This window comes from Emydura macquarii, unplaced genomic scaffold (assembly GCF_026122565.2).
Source record: "Emydura macquarii macquarii isolate MOO-44397 ecotype Brisbane River unplaced genomic scaffold, CSIRO-AGI_Emac_v2 contig_2795, whole genome shotgun sequence".
In the NCBI taxonomy this organism is placed as follows: Eukaryota; Metazoa; Chordata; order Testudines; family Chelidae; genus Emydura; species Emydura macquarii.
The window spans coordinates 1,719,567-1,731,810 of NW_027132932.1; the positions used below are offsets into that span (position 1 = coordinate 1,719,567).

Genomic DNA, 12,244 nt, shown 5'->3' on the forward strand with positions numbered 1-12,244 from the left:
TGGATTTGATTATTTGTACCTGTAAACCTCGTGGCCTGAAACTTCAGAAGGAAAAAAGCTCTCAGCTCCCATCTATTTGTGAACATGGGGAAGTACAGCTACAAAAAGAGCCTCATTTGCATAAGCTTTCTACCCAGAATTCTTCCAGGACACTTTGGGAGCCACGCCATATGGTCACAAACTCAGAATTGGTTTGGTAGTGAAAAATCAGAGGGGAAAAGGGCTCCTAGTTTGTGGCAAGGAGTGCATTGCTAGTGGTAAGGACTCTGCACAAGAGTCCTAAAGGTTAGTGGTTCCCCATCCTCACCCTGCTTTATATTACAGGAGAGGAAGGTGCCGCCTCAAGAGCAGTAGAGCTGAGTGAATTCTGGTTAGGCCCTTTCTATTTAGTTGTTAAAAAAAGGTGCAATCACTCTAATTAGATTAAGGGGTGGTACCTCAGGACAGGACTTCTTAAGGGGTTGCAGATAGGCTTACCCATGTGTACGTCAGGACTCTGAGACTACTCCACCAACTGGTACCAAACTGTGACTGGGGTTTAGCAGATGGCAAAGGGTGAAGAGTTGTGGCAAAGGGACACTTGCCTATTGGATATTCACAGTGCGGCAGGGCAAAGGACAAGGTAACAGACTACTACCAAAGATACTGGGGTATGTTTTATTATTCATGAAGATATATTGTTGCTGTGTTTTCCCAAATTGATGCTGTTCTTTTTTTCCCTTCATAAAGTTTTCCTTCTTTCATATACAGACTCGGTGCTGGTGAGTAGGGAAGTTTTACTTGTTAAGGGCACCCATAGAAGGTGTTTAGTACCCACATAATTCCTGGTGGTAGCTTGAGCCTGTGTGTTTGTTAGTTTTAAGATGGACCCCTTGCTATTTGAGCTCTTGCTGCTGCCAACACCACCTGGCAGAAGGGTTACAGCTCACTCAATCATTAGCAGGTTTATGTGTGTTTCTGCTCAGTACAGTCTGAGAAGGTTCATTCCAGTGTTTAACACCTAATCAAAGACAAGTCACAGCTGCTGCCTGCTGAGAAACTCGGAACAATATTGCCTCTAAAAGTTTCTGAAGATCTTAGTCTGTTGCAGTCAGAGTCCAAACTTATTCCCACGCTTCAGCCCATTGACTTCTGCCTCTCTTAACAACTTAAGAACTGCTGGGGACACAAATATGCCCATGAGCGCACAGTCAGCTCCCTGATTGAAAGGCTTGTGATTTAACTGTGCGAGTGTGCAGTAAATAGTGAGTGAGGAGATCAAAAGTAAACGGTGGTGTCGATGTAGTTGTATTTATTCTGCTGACGCATTTCAATGCTAGGTTTTTTGGGCGGTGGGGGGGAGATTTTGGTTTTTTTCTATTATTCACTTAATGGAATTTGGCTGCAGAGTAAACATCCCTTCAAACTACCTCATTCTGTTTTGTTGAAAGGAGGCTGCCAGGCAGCACGATAGGTTAGCACCCCAGCCTTGGGGGCTGGCACGTGAGACGATTTTGAGCGGCACGCATCAGGGTTGTATAATTTTGGTGGCACTGAGCCCACGTCACATGGTGGGGGGAAGGGACGGGGCTGGGAGGTGGGAGCGGCCACCGTCCAGCACTGCTTGGGGCTGGGAGCGGCTCCTGGACGGCGCTGGGCCCATGTCACGTGGGAGAAGGGCAAGGGAAGATTTGGCACGCCACTTCCCAAAGTTTGCCGACCCCTCCCCTAGACATTTGTGTTCAAATCATGGGCTGAAGTGTAAATTCACCTGCTGATCCTCAGGGCTGCCAACTCTTCTGATTTTATTGGGAGTTTCATGATATTTGGTAGGTTTTTTTCGGAAACCCCAGCTCCCGGAGTCAGCTAATTAGGTGACGATCTCAGCTTCCCTTGAAAAGAAAAAGTTAGTTTCAAGACTAACTAGTTTCATGGTGGAACACAGAGGTTCAGATATTAGAAGAGAAAAAGAACACAACATTCATTCTGTTCTTAACATCTTACAACTTTTAAACCCATCTTATGACTTTGTGAGGCTTGACTTAACAATGTAAAAATACTACCAAAACAAAACACTCTTCACACACAACTCTCCCCCTGAGGAGAAGATGAGAGACAGAATGAACTACAGGTGACAGATGTTAGTCACACTGCTTAATGTACTACTGGAAGGTACCCAGATACTACGGTGAAGAACTGCCTAGGAGGGATTTCCTTGGATATTGTATTTCTTTCATTTAAAACCAGGTTCATTTTTATCCATCTACTTCTATGGCCCCCATCACTGTTGTCTCTGAGCAGCCCACAAACATTAATGAATTTATCTTGCCAGTACCCCTGTATTATTAACCCCATTTTACTGATGGGGAACTGAGGCACAGAGAGATTGTGACTTGCCCACACACACACAGGAAGTCAGTGGCAGAGCTAGGAATTGAACCTACATACATTAAGTCCCGTCGCAGTATCTTAATCACAACCCCATTCTGCCCTTTCCGTGTGGCTTTAAATCAAGGGCACCTTCCGAACTAGGGTGACTTCTGTGATTGATTTGTTTCCTTCAGGCACTTCAGTGACTAATAGCCCAATCCATATCCCACCCAAGTCAATAAAAATAGACTGAGAGATGAAGCAGACCCCCGCTGGCCCACGGATCGATGCTGGCTCTTGACTAAGAAACCTTTTGTATGTTTTGGAATGGTGCAGCCATAGAAAGAAGTAGAGCAGCTCCTGCAAATAACCTTCGCATCCCCTGTCCTTCTGGGGCTCCCCAGCGAAAAGAACTTTATATCCACGGCTGCTTAATGAAAGTTTCACCGAGGGCGAGTTGCTCCATGCTGTAACTGAGAGAATGCCTGTGTATGGCCATCCCCCCAGCATAGGCAGCTCTCAGACAGTGTCAGACTTCAAACATTTTTTTCTCCTTTTCCTTGTTTCAATGGCCTTGTCTCCTGTCTGAGGGGAATATTCCTACACCCATGGCAGGGCTGCCCTTAGTGTTTTGGGGATTTTTGCCTGGTCGGGCCATTTATAATGTTGACAATTTCCCTGGCTGTGTGACCGGTTCCTTCTGCAGGACCAGGCAGGCAGTGCTGCATTTACTCTTGCGGAGGTTCTGCCTGCACTGTGAGAGAACCCAGGGGGTTCTTGCCACGTTCAGTAGCCATATCAAGACAGATGTGTGGGGCAATATCCAAACTTCTCTGTGGTAGAGAAGATTCACATAACCTCATGGGCCAGCACTCTGGTGCACCTGACCAGTGCTTGGTACACGTCGGGGCCCGAGCAGGCATGAGTGGCTTTCTCCCAGCTGACCTGGGAGCAGGGCCCAAGCATAATTTTTTTCGGAACCAGTACAGACTTGTAACACAGGTCCTCTCCCACACACATACCACAATCCCTTATCCCATACATACAATCTCATGAGCCATGAAACCCCTTTTCCTCATGGTAATGGGGGTGTCAGCCTGGGCTGGGCCCCCCCCAGGGCCTCCGGGCCCCTGTAAAGTGTACCCTTTTCCCCCCCATGTGGGGGCCTTGCCTGGGAGCAGACGGGGCTGAACCAGGTGCAAGTAAGAACAGCCTGAATGCTCCCCTTGTGGAAAGGAGCCCCATAGAACTTAGTCCCCACAGAAGGATGCTCTCTCTCCCAAAGCTCGCACTGGGGTAGAGTAGCACTGTCCACGGTCCCTGACTCAGGAATGTGTGTCACTTGCACTATCAGGTCTAAACTGTATGGCATGCAGTCTGCTCTGTGTGAGTGTGCGGGCCGTGGATACTAAAGGGTTAATCAAGAGAGCACTGACTCAGCAGCAGCTAAATGGCTGGTTAGCAGAGGGTGGGATCATAGGGTGCAACCTAGACAGAGTGGGGTGGCTGCTGAAGGGTCTGAGAGCCACAGCATCCAAAGCTGCCCAGAAAAACTGATTTCCTTGCAGAAGGATCCTGGCAAGGCTACCTTAGACCTTAGATAAGAAGCTGCCCGGGGAAACAACAGGAGACCTAAACAAACAGTCCTTGACCGTCCTTGAGAGCTGGACCCAGAAAGGAGGCTGGGCCTGGGTCCCCTTACCACCCTCCACTGGGAAGGAGATCGAGACTGCTGAAGCCACGGGTTCGGGATGGTGGTCCTAACGCAAGTCTATTGGACTTTGGTTTTGGTCTCTGCTTTTTAGCTTTGTCTGTTCTGACAAAGAAGGGAGGTGGAGCTATTGGGCCCCAGGACTAGCAGTTGGAGGACCTTGGGCTGAGACCCTTTACTGCTACAAAAGGGGAGGATCTTAAATGACTCAGCCGGAGGGTTGGAGTCGTAAAGAGAGGCCAAGCACTACAAAGGGAAACTGAGGCAAGGTCTCTATTGCTAAATGCCCAACCAAGAGGGGACATATTGAAGGGTGAGGGGCCTGAGGAGACATTGAAAAAACTGACTGGGATGGGTTTTGGATCATGCCCATAGATTCAGAGGCCAGAAGGGACCACTGTGATCATCTAGTCTGACCTCCTGTATAGCTCAGGCCATAGAACTTGCCCAGAATAATTTATAGAGCGTACATTTTAGAAAAACATCCAATTTTTATTTTAAAATTGTCGGTGATGGAGAAGCCACCATAAGCCCTGGTATATGGTTCTAATGGTTAATTACCCTCACTGTCAAAAATGTGCACATTATTTCCAATCTGAATTTGTCTAGCGTCAGATTCCAGCCACTGGATTATGTTACACCTTTCTCTGCTGTCTTGAAGATACCATTATCAAATATTTGTTTCCCATATAAGTACGCATAACCTGTTATCTAGTCACCCTTTAACCTGCTCTTTGTTATGCTAAATAGATTGAGCTGCTTGAATCTATCCCTAGCAGACAGGTTTTCTAATCCTTCATCTTTCTCTTGGCTCTTCTCTGAATCCCTTCCAATTTATCAACATTCTTCTTGAATTGTGGACACCAGAACTGGACACAGTATTCCAGAAGTGGTCACATCAGTGCCAAATACAGAGGTAAAATAACCTCTCTGCTCCTAACGCAAGATTCCTGTTTATGCATCCCTTTTGGCCACTGCATCATACTAGGAGCTCATGTTCAGCTGATTATCCACCACCATTTCCATATATTTTTCAGATTCACTGCTTCTCAGGATAGAGTCCCCCATCTTGTAAGTTGGGGCACCTGGATGGGCTGCATTGAGAATACTACATTCAGGGCAGATTTCAAGGAATAGGGCAGACAATCCCAAAACTGGTGGTTTATTTTATAATTAGATTCACCAAGCCAGTAACAAAACAGCTTCTGTAATACCATACTGATTATCCAGTAGTCAAATACAATCCCCTTTAAGCATTCCAACCCTTGACTGCCATCTAGACAGCCAAGTCTAATATAGTGATTAATTACTGAAAACCTGGTTCAACCATATATGAAGTTCACCAGTCCCAAAGGACTGGACACTGATCCCCAGGTCAATAGGAGTCTCAGATATTACCCAATAATCATGCAGCTTTCGATTCTTTAGTAACTAAAACTAAAGGTTCTTATAATAAAAAGAGAGAAAGAAAAGAGTTGCATAAGGTTAAGAGGTCAGTATACATACAAATATGTGTAATGTCCTTAGGTCAATTTTATAGCCGAGATGATGAGGCTGCCGGTTTGTAAAAGTCTTTCTTGAATCAATTTAAAAGGTGATAGTCCAACAGGCTGTCCAGGTGTGGAGTCTGTTCAAGTTCTTCTTTGAGAATACCAAGGTAATCCAGGGTAACCTGGAGACCTCAGTTTTATGGCTTAGACCTTTCCTGTCAAAATTTAAGCAGACCTCAGATGGCAGGATCAGGCCAGGGACTTTTCTTTTCAGTCCTCTAGTAAACTGATAAGCCTCTTGACAGCAATTATCACAGCAGGACCTTCCCCGATGAAGAATACGCAGGGTAGATTGTCACTTTGAAGCTAATCTTCTATTTCCTATTCATACACAGATAGACTAGTTGCATTCATTCACATAAGGCAATTAGCCATTCAAACTATTAAGACCGTTTACAGTTGATTTACTATGTGGAATTACAAATTTTGAAGCGAGATTAGGACAATAATTATTACACCACAAATCCCATCTAAACGATAATATCCCCCTTTTGATCTCTGAATCAATAGAATACAGTAATGCAGCATGATGAGACAGGAATATGATTAGCATCTACAGATCACAACGTTGAACTTCTAACAAGACACAAGTAAACACAGACAAATATACTTAGCATCTACCCTTGATTTCTATTACTAGAAATAAATGGGTTAATAATTACTGGTCTAGGGCATCTCTTTGAAATTCACATACAAGTAGATTGTCTTGATTACATTTCAGTGTCTCTTGTTAAGTTCTGGGTCAGACCCAGACTGTCAGTGTCACATAAGTATTTTGCATTCTTTGTTCCCAAATGTATCCATTCACATTTAGCTGTATTAAAATGCTCAATGTTTGCTTGCCACCCCACTTACCAAATGGTCCCCATCACTCTGTATCAGTGATCTGTCCTCTTCAGTATTTACCACTACCCTAATCTTTACCACAATCTCTACTTAATCTCTACTGCAAACTTTAACAGTGATTTTACGTTTTATTTCAGGTCACTGATGATAAAGTTAAATGGTGTGTAGAGGCAAGAACTGTTCCCACTGGAAACAGACCTGCTCAATGACAATTACCTGTTTACAGGTAAATTTTGAGATTTATCAGTTATCCAGTTTTTAATCCATTTAACATGTGCCATGTTAATTTTATATTGTTCTAGTTTTTTAATCAAAATGTCATGCAATACCAATTGAAATTCCTTACTGAAGTTGAAATATATTACATCAACATTATTATCGTTATCAGTCAAACTTGTAATTTCATGGGAAAAAAATCAAGTTAGTCTGAAGGGATTTATTTTCCATAAACACATGTTGATTGGCATTAATTACATTATCCTCCTTTAATTCTTTATTTATCAAGTCTCCTATCAGCCACTCCATTATCTTGCCTGGGATCAATGACAGACTAACAGGCCTATAATTATCTGGGTGTACCCTTATTAAATATTGTCACAACATTAGCTTTCTTCCAATGTTCTGGAACTTCCCCAATATTCCAAGACTTATTGAAAATCAACATTAATGGTCTAGTGAGCTCTTCAGCCAGCTCTTAAAAAACGTGTGGATGCAATTATCTGGATCTGCTGATTTAAAAATGTCTAACTTTAGTAGCTGTTGTTTAACATCCTTCCAAGATAATAGTGGAATGGTAAGGATGTTATCACTATCATGTTAACTACTTCATACTTTAACTACATCATCTTGTTAGTTAGTGTTAACTACATCATCTTTTTTTCCAAATATGAAACAGAAATATTTCCTGAACACTTTTGCCTTTACTGCATTATTATTGATAATGCTACCATTTCCATTTAGTAATTAACCAATACCATTGTAAGGATTTTTTTGTTCCTAATATACTATAAAAAACCACTTTTTCTTATTGTCCATTTCTCTGCTGGCCATAGAGTTCTCCTTGTGTGGCTTTGCTTCCCTTATCAGTTTTCTACTATTCCTATTTCTGATTTATGTTCATTACTATCAACTTTCCCTTCCTTCCATTTGTTATATATTTATTTTTTTTATAGCTGCCTTCACTTCGCCTCTAAACCAGGCCAGTTTTTTCACCAGGATGGCCTTCTTCTTTGATTGTAGGACTGTGGCTTTTGTGGCAACTAGTAAAGTATTCCTAAACCACTCCAAATTATGATTCAGATTTTTCTGATTAAATTTTTCCTCCCAGCTGATTTGGTTCATAATTGTTTTCAGCTAATTAAGCGCCTAAATAGGAATCAAGGTGCCACACTCTATATGCCAAAGATTGAAAAGGTTGACCAAAGCGTCTTGTCCAAATTCACACAGCAAATAAATGACACACAGCAAATAAATCAATTTCCCCATCTATCAAGTATCCATAAAACTGTTTACTCACCTTTATAAAGTGCTTTGAGACCTATAGACAATAAGTGCTGGATATTATTAGAACAGGGTAACTGAACTTTGAGCAAGAGAATGCAGTTTGATTTACAGCAACTCTTAAAGTTTAGTAAGATGCAATTTAGTACACTCACTTTGTGAACTTGCTTTAGCATTTTTAACCAGATCAAAAATATTTCCAGAAGAAAAGCTCCGTAAAAATAATAGACAGTACAGCTACTTGCATGGGAAAAAACATACCACATTTCTGTGTTTATAGCTGAGCTGGTCAAAAATAGTTTTCCACTGGAAAATGCTGATTAGGTAAAATCAAAATGTTTCACGGGAACACATCGATTTCATGGACATTTTTGATGAAAAATATTATGAAGTGCTTCATTTAATTAAGGATAAGTGCTTAATTTTGACTGTATTACAGTTGTCTAGAGAAAGCACTGACAAGGTCAAAATGATATTTTTCTGAATTTTTCATTTCACAGGAAATGTTGACATTTTGTTCTGATTCGGAATAAAAGGAAATTTCAAAATGTTGGAATTTTCTGTGGAATGGAAATTCCAAGTTTGGACCAGCGCTAGTCGGTTTAACACATGAAAAAAGGAAGCTGGGGCCCGACTCAGAGAAAATCTTTGGGAATGAAATTTCTGACAGCCCTTTAAATGCTCCTTTCCTGTGGAGATTGATCTGCTGGGATCTAACTCAACTCTTGGGTCAGATCGTCGGCTGGAACAAATTGACGTAACTCCATTGACCGCAGTGGAGCGACACTGACTGAACCAGCTGAGGATGTGGCCCTTTGCCTCTGCAGTTTCACAGAAGCGGCCGTGCGGCATGTGGAAATACACCTATATAAAGTTTGCTCCTGCACCACTGAGGTCAGTGGGAGTTTTGCCATTGACTTCGATGGGCTTGGGATCAAGTCCACACGTACCTAACAGATTCAAAGGCTGGGTGCTAGACCAAGTAAATGATGGGAAAGAAAGAAGAGAGTCATTAAGAGTGCTACCGAATGCTGGCAGAACAAGCAGCATGCCAGCCAGGTCAGGGAAAGGCCAGGGGAAACAATGTGCCATTTGTTCCTCCATAGTCTTAAATCCAGTCCCCACAGCCAGGATTCATATATTATGTTACAACAAAGCAGCACTCACTGGTGTCCAGCCCGTCAGTTTGCTTGATCAATGCTTGTGAATTTAAAAGAGAGGCAAAATGGAACGGCTTCTGTGAATGATGTCCCCGGGCAACTGCATCAGGGAGGGGTGCACCATGAAAGCGTTCCTCTTTTCATCTGTGATATTTTGTTGTTATCGTCACTTTTGGGGAATTTGAATTTAGTGCTTGGGAGAGTTGCTGGGCAAATGGCCCAAAGAGTCTGAAATCAGCAGAACAGGTAGAGCATGGGCAGAGCAGGTGTTACAAAGTAGATGACAGACACAGTCACAATATAAATAACATACATACATGGGGAGTTGAGACTAGGACCATGCTATTAAGACTCCATGTCATTCACCAATGGAGGTTAAAAAAAAATTCTGTTTCCAGTAGTGGGTTCCATACGCATTCTGCCAGCCAGACACTAGCTGGCAGATTCACTTGTCCTGTGCAGTGAAAGAGGAGGGACTGCTCCAAACACAGGTTTATTCAATGCACAGTCCTGCTTCCTTTGCCATTCTGCATGCACATGGGACAGAATTACAAAAGAGTTCAGTCCCATTTAGGCACCTAAATGAAACGGCTATAGATTTTCAGAATTGCTCAGCACCTACGTTTCTCACTGAGATGGGCTGGGTGCAGAAAGTCTAACTATAAAAGCTTGATCCCATGAGTTACAGAGCAAATTCCTTTGACATCTGAGAGCAGGATCCAGCCCACACTTTGTACAGTGCTCTTTGGCCCCTGGGATTCAGGCGACCATACAAAGGGTGGTGATTGTCAAAGTTATGTTCAAAGGCCAACATTCAAGTCAGGATCTGAATTCAGAACACGCCGAGGTTCAGGGGTGTTTGGATGTAGGGTTTTTGTGTCAGGCCCATCTCTAATTCGAACTTCATGATTCCAGGTGTAAGAGGGCCATCTGTGAAAAAACTTTTCCCCCTTTGTGCTGCGTTGCTCAAATTGACTAGGTGTATTATTTCAGGGACATAGGTATCTCTCTCCATTGAACTGTTAAGTACCCGCCACTTCCAGAAGCAGAATGCCTGGCTAGGTAGAACTAGGATCTGATTTTGCACGTCTAGTCTTGTGTTCTTATGAAGTCCTACACAGATTAATCTCACGAAGGTGCTTTAAGGGTTTGGCCTTTGTCACCTTCTTTCATTTGATATGTTGCTAACTGATGCTTTCTAAAAGCAGCATATCGGCACTGATCAGTCAGACATCATAGCAAAAGGCAGACAAGCACTCAAGATAAGAGCTGGTCTGGAAATGGAATTTCTGTTCTGCAGGAAATTCTGACATTTTGAAATTTCCTTTTGTCCAAAATTGGAGCAAAAAGTCAAAATTTTGAAATTTACTGCAGAATGAAAATTCCCAGGTTTTGGAAACATCAAAACAACCTTACTGAAACATTTATAATATAATAATATACTATCAAAATTGAAGTGATAAAATTGAAATGAAAATGTTGCATCCTTATCAAAACACATTTTAATAATTACATCAGTAACAAATTATGATAATTTCCCATTGAAAATTTTAACAAAATCAATACATTCCCATGAAATGTTACAATTTCATTGAATCGCCATTTTCTGATGAAAAAAATTTTCACTGGAAAAATTTTGATCAGGTCTATTCAAGATAAAGAGGGGAGTAGGAATTTCCCATCAGCAGTGAATGAATGCCCTGTTTTGGCATACCTAAGGCATCCCAACCTTCTGAGAGGCAGTGAAGACACTTTAAACAGTATTTAGCTTTGTTATTTTACAAAGCCTCTATATTATGCATATTATAGAATTGAGCTTTTGTTTTGTTCCTGTTGTGACAATATTTCTCCCTTGTCTCCTGTCTAGACACCATGTGAGGCAGACTTGTGACAAAGGAAGTGGTTTCCCCAGCCGTGGGAAATCTATATTTACCATGCAAAACAACTCAAACAAGATAAATGTCCTTTACATCCCACAGTGGTCATAAACCCTTGGAACGATCCAACACACCTCGTCCAAAGTTAAAAAAATGATACTGTGTGATTATTTTTATTTATATTTTTTGACTCACTCCATGGGCTTTTATTGGTGATTTCTGCCAGTGTGTGGTTTTGTGCCAAACTTTCTGGTTATATTGCTCCAGTATGGACAAACAAAGAAGGCCTATTTCAAGTTTCTTAGAAGCAAATAGGTAGAAAAACAACTTACAATTATTTGTTTTCTTTATTAAGGGTGTCCTTTAAACTACTTTGGAATTCATTCTGTCTGCCACTTACAAGAATCACCCAACTATATTACCCAGTATTAATAGGCATTCCTGAATCAACATATTATATCCATGAGCATGTGATTCTGGTGGCATGTCAATATTTGCATTTTGTATTAAGATTAACAAGCCAAAATAATGACTTTAGTTTCTTGCCTTCCTCAATAATATCTGTCTGTTCAGTGCACTATTCTAATTTGTCTAAAGAAATTAAATGCGAAAATTGCATCAATTTAAGATTAAGGTCCCAATTCAGTAGGGTACTTAAGTACAAGCCTGAGCTTACGCTTGGCTTCAGTGAGCTTAAAGGCCTTACTGAATCAGGACCTAACATTGCTAAATTAAGGTCTAATCCTGCAACACCTGCTCATGCAGGTAATCCTTACTCATGCATGAGGTTCCATTGATATCTATTGGACTGTTCACCTTAGCAAGGACTACTTGTGTAACATCAGGCCCTTTAACACTCAAAAATCCAGAAATGAAACCATTAATATTGAACGAACAGCCTTCGCCTTGCCCCTTAGCACATATGGAGTCAGATCCTCAGCTGGTGTAAATTGACATAGTCTGTTGGTTTCAATGGAATTATGCCCATTTACACCTGTTGACAATCTGGTCTGGGCGTTGCAATATAACCTTTTCTACTGTGATCATATACTGTTTCTAAAATAATATAATATGTGTTTTTTCTACAAACAAACTTACATCTTTATAGCTAAAATAAGCTCCTGTCATTAAAAGAGCTCATCATCTTCCCAGGATTAGACACCAGTCATGTTGAAAACACTCCACACTTAGATCTCTCCCTCCTCAGGACACAGACTAAGACTATCTGTCCTTCCCACATGCAAACTAGTA

At 41.7% G+C, this 12,244-nt stretch overlaps 1 long non-coding RNA gene across 2 annotated transcripts; it reads left to right on the forward strand.

Moving 5' to 3' along the window:
* The first annotated feature begins 401 nt into the window (after window positions 1-401).
* Window positions 402-11,869, forward strand: LOC137166081 (uncharacterized). 2 transcript variants are annotated; one of them, XR_010923554.1, is made up of 3 exons: window positions 402-650; window positions 6,594-6,682; window positions 10,984-11,869. It is a non-coding gene; the product is annotated as an uncharacterized lncRNA (long non-coding RNA). The 2 variants fall into 2 exon arrangements; XR_010923555.1 differs by having other exon boundaries at window positions 402-622.
* Window positions 11,870-12,244: the final 375 nt, after the last annotated feature.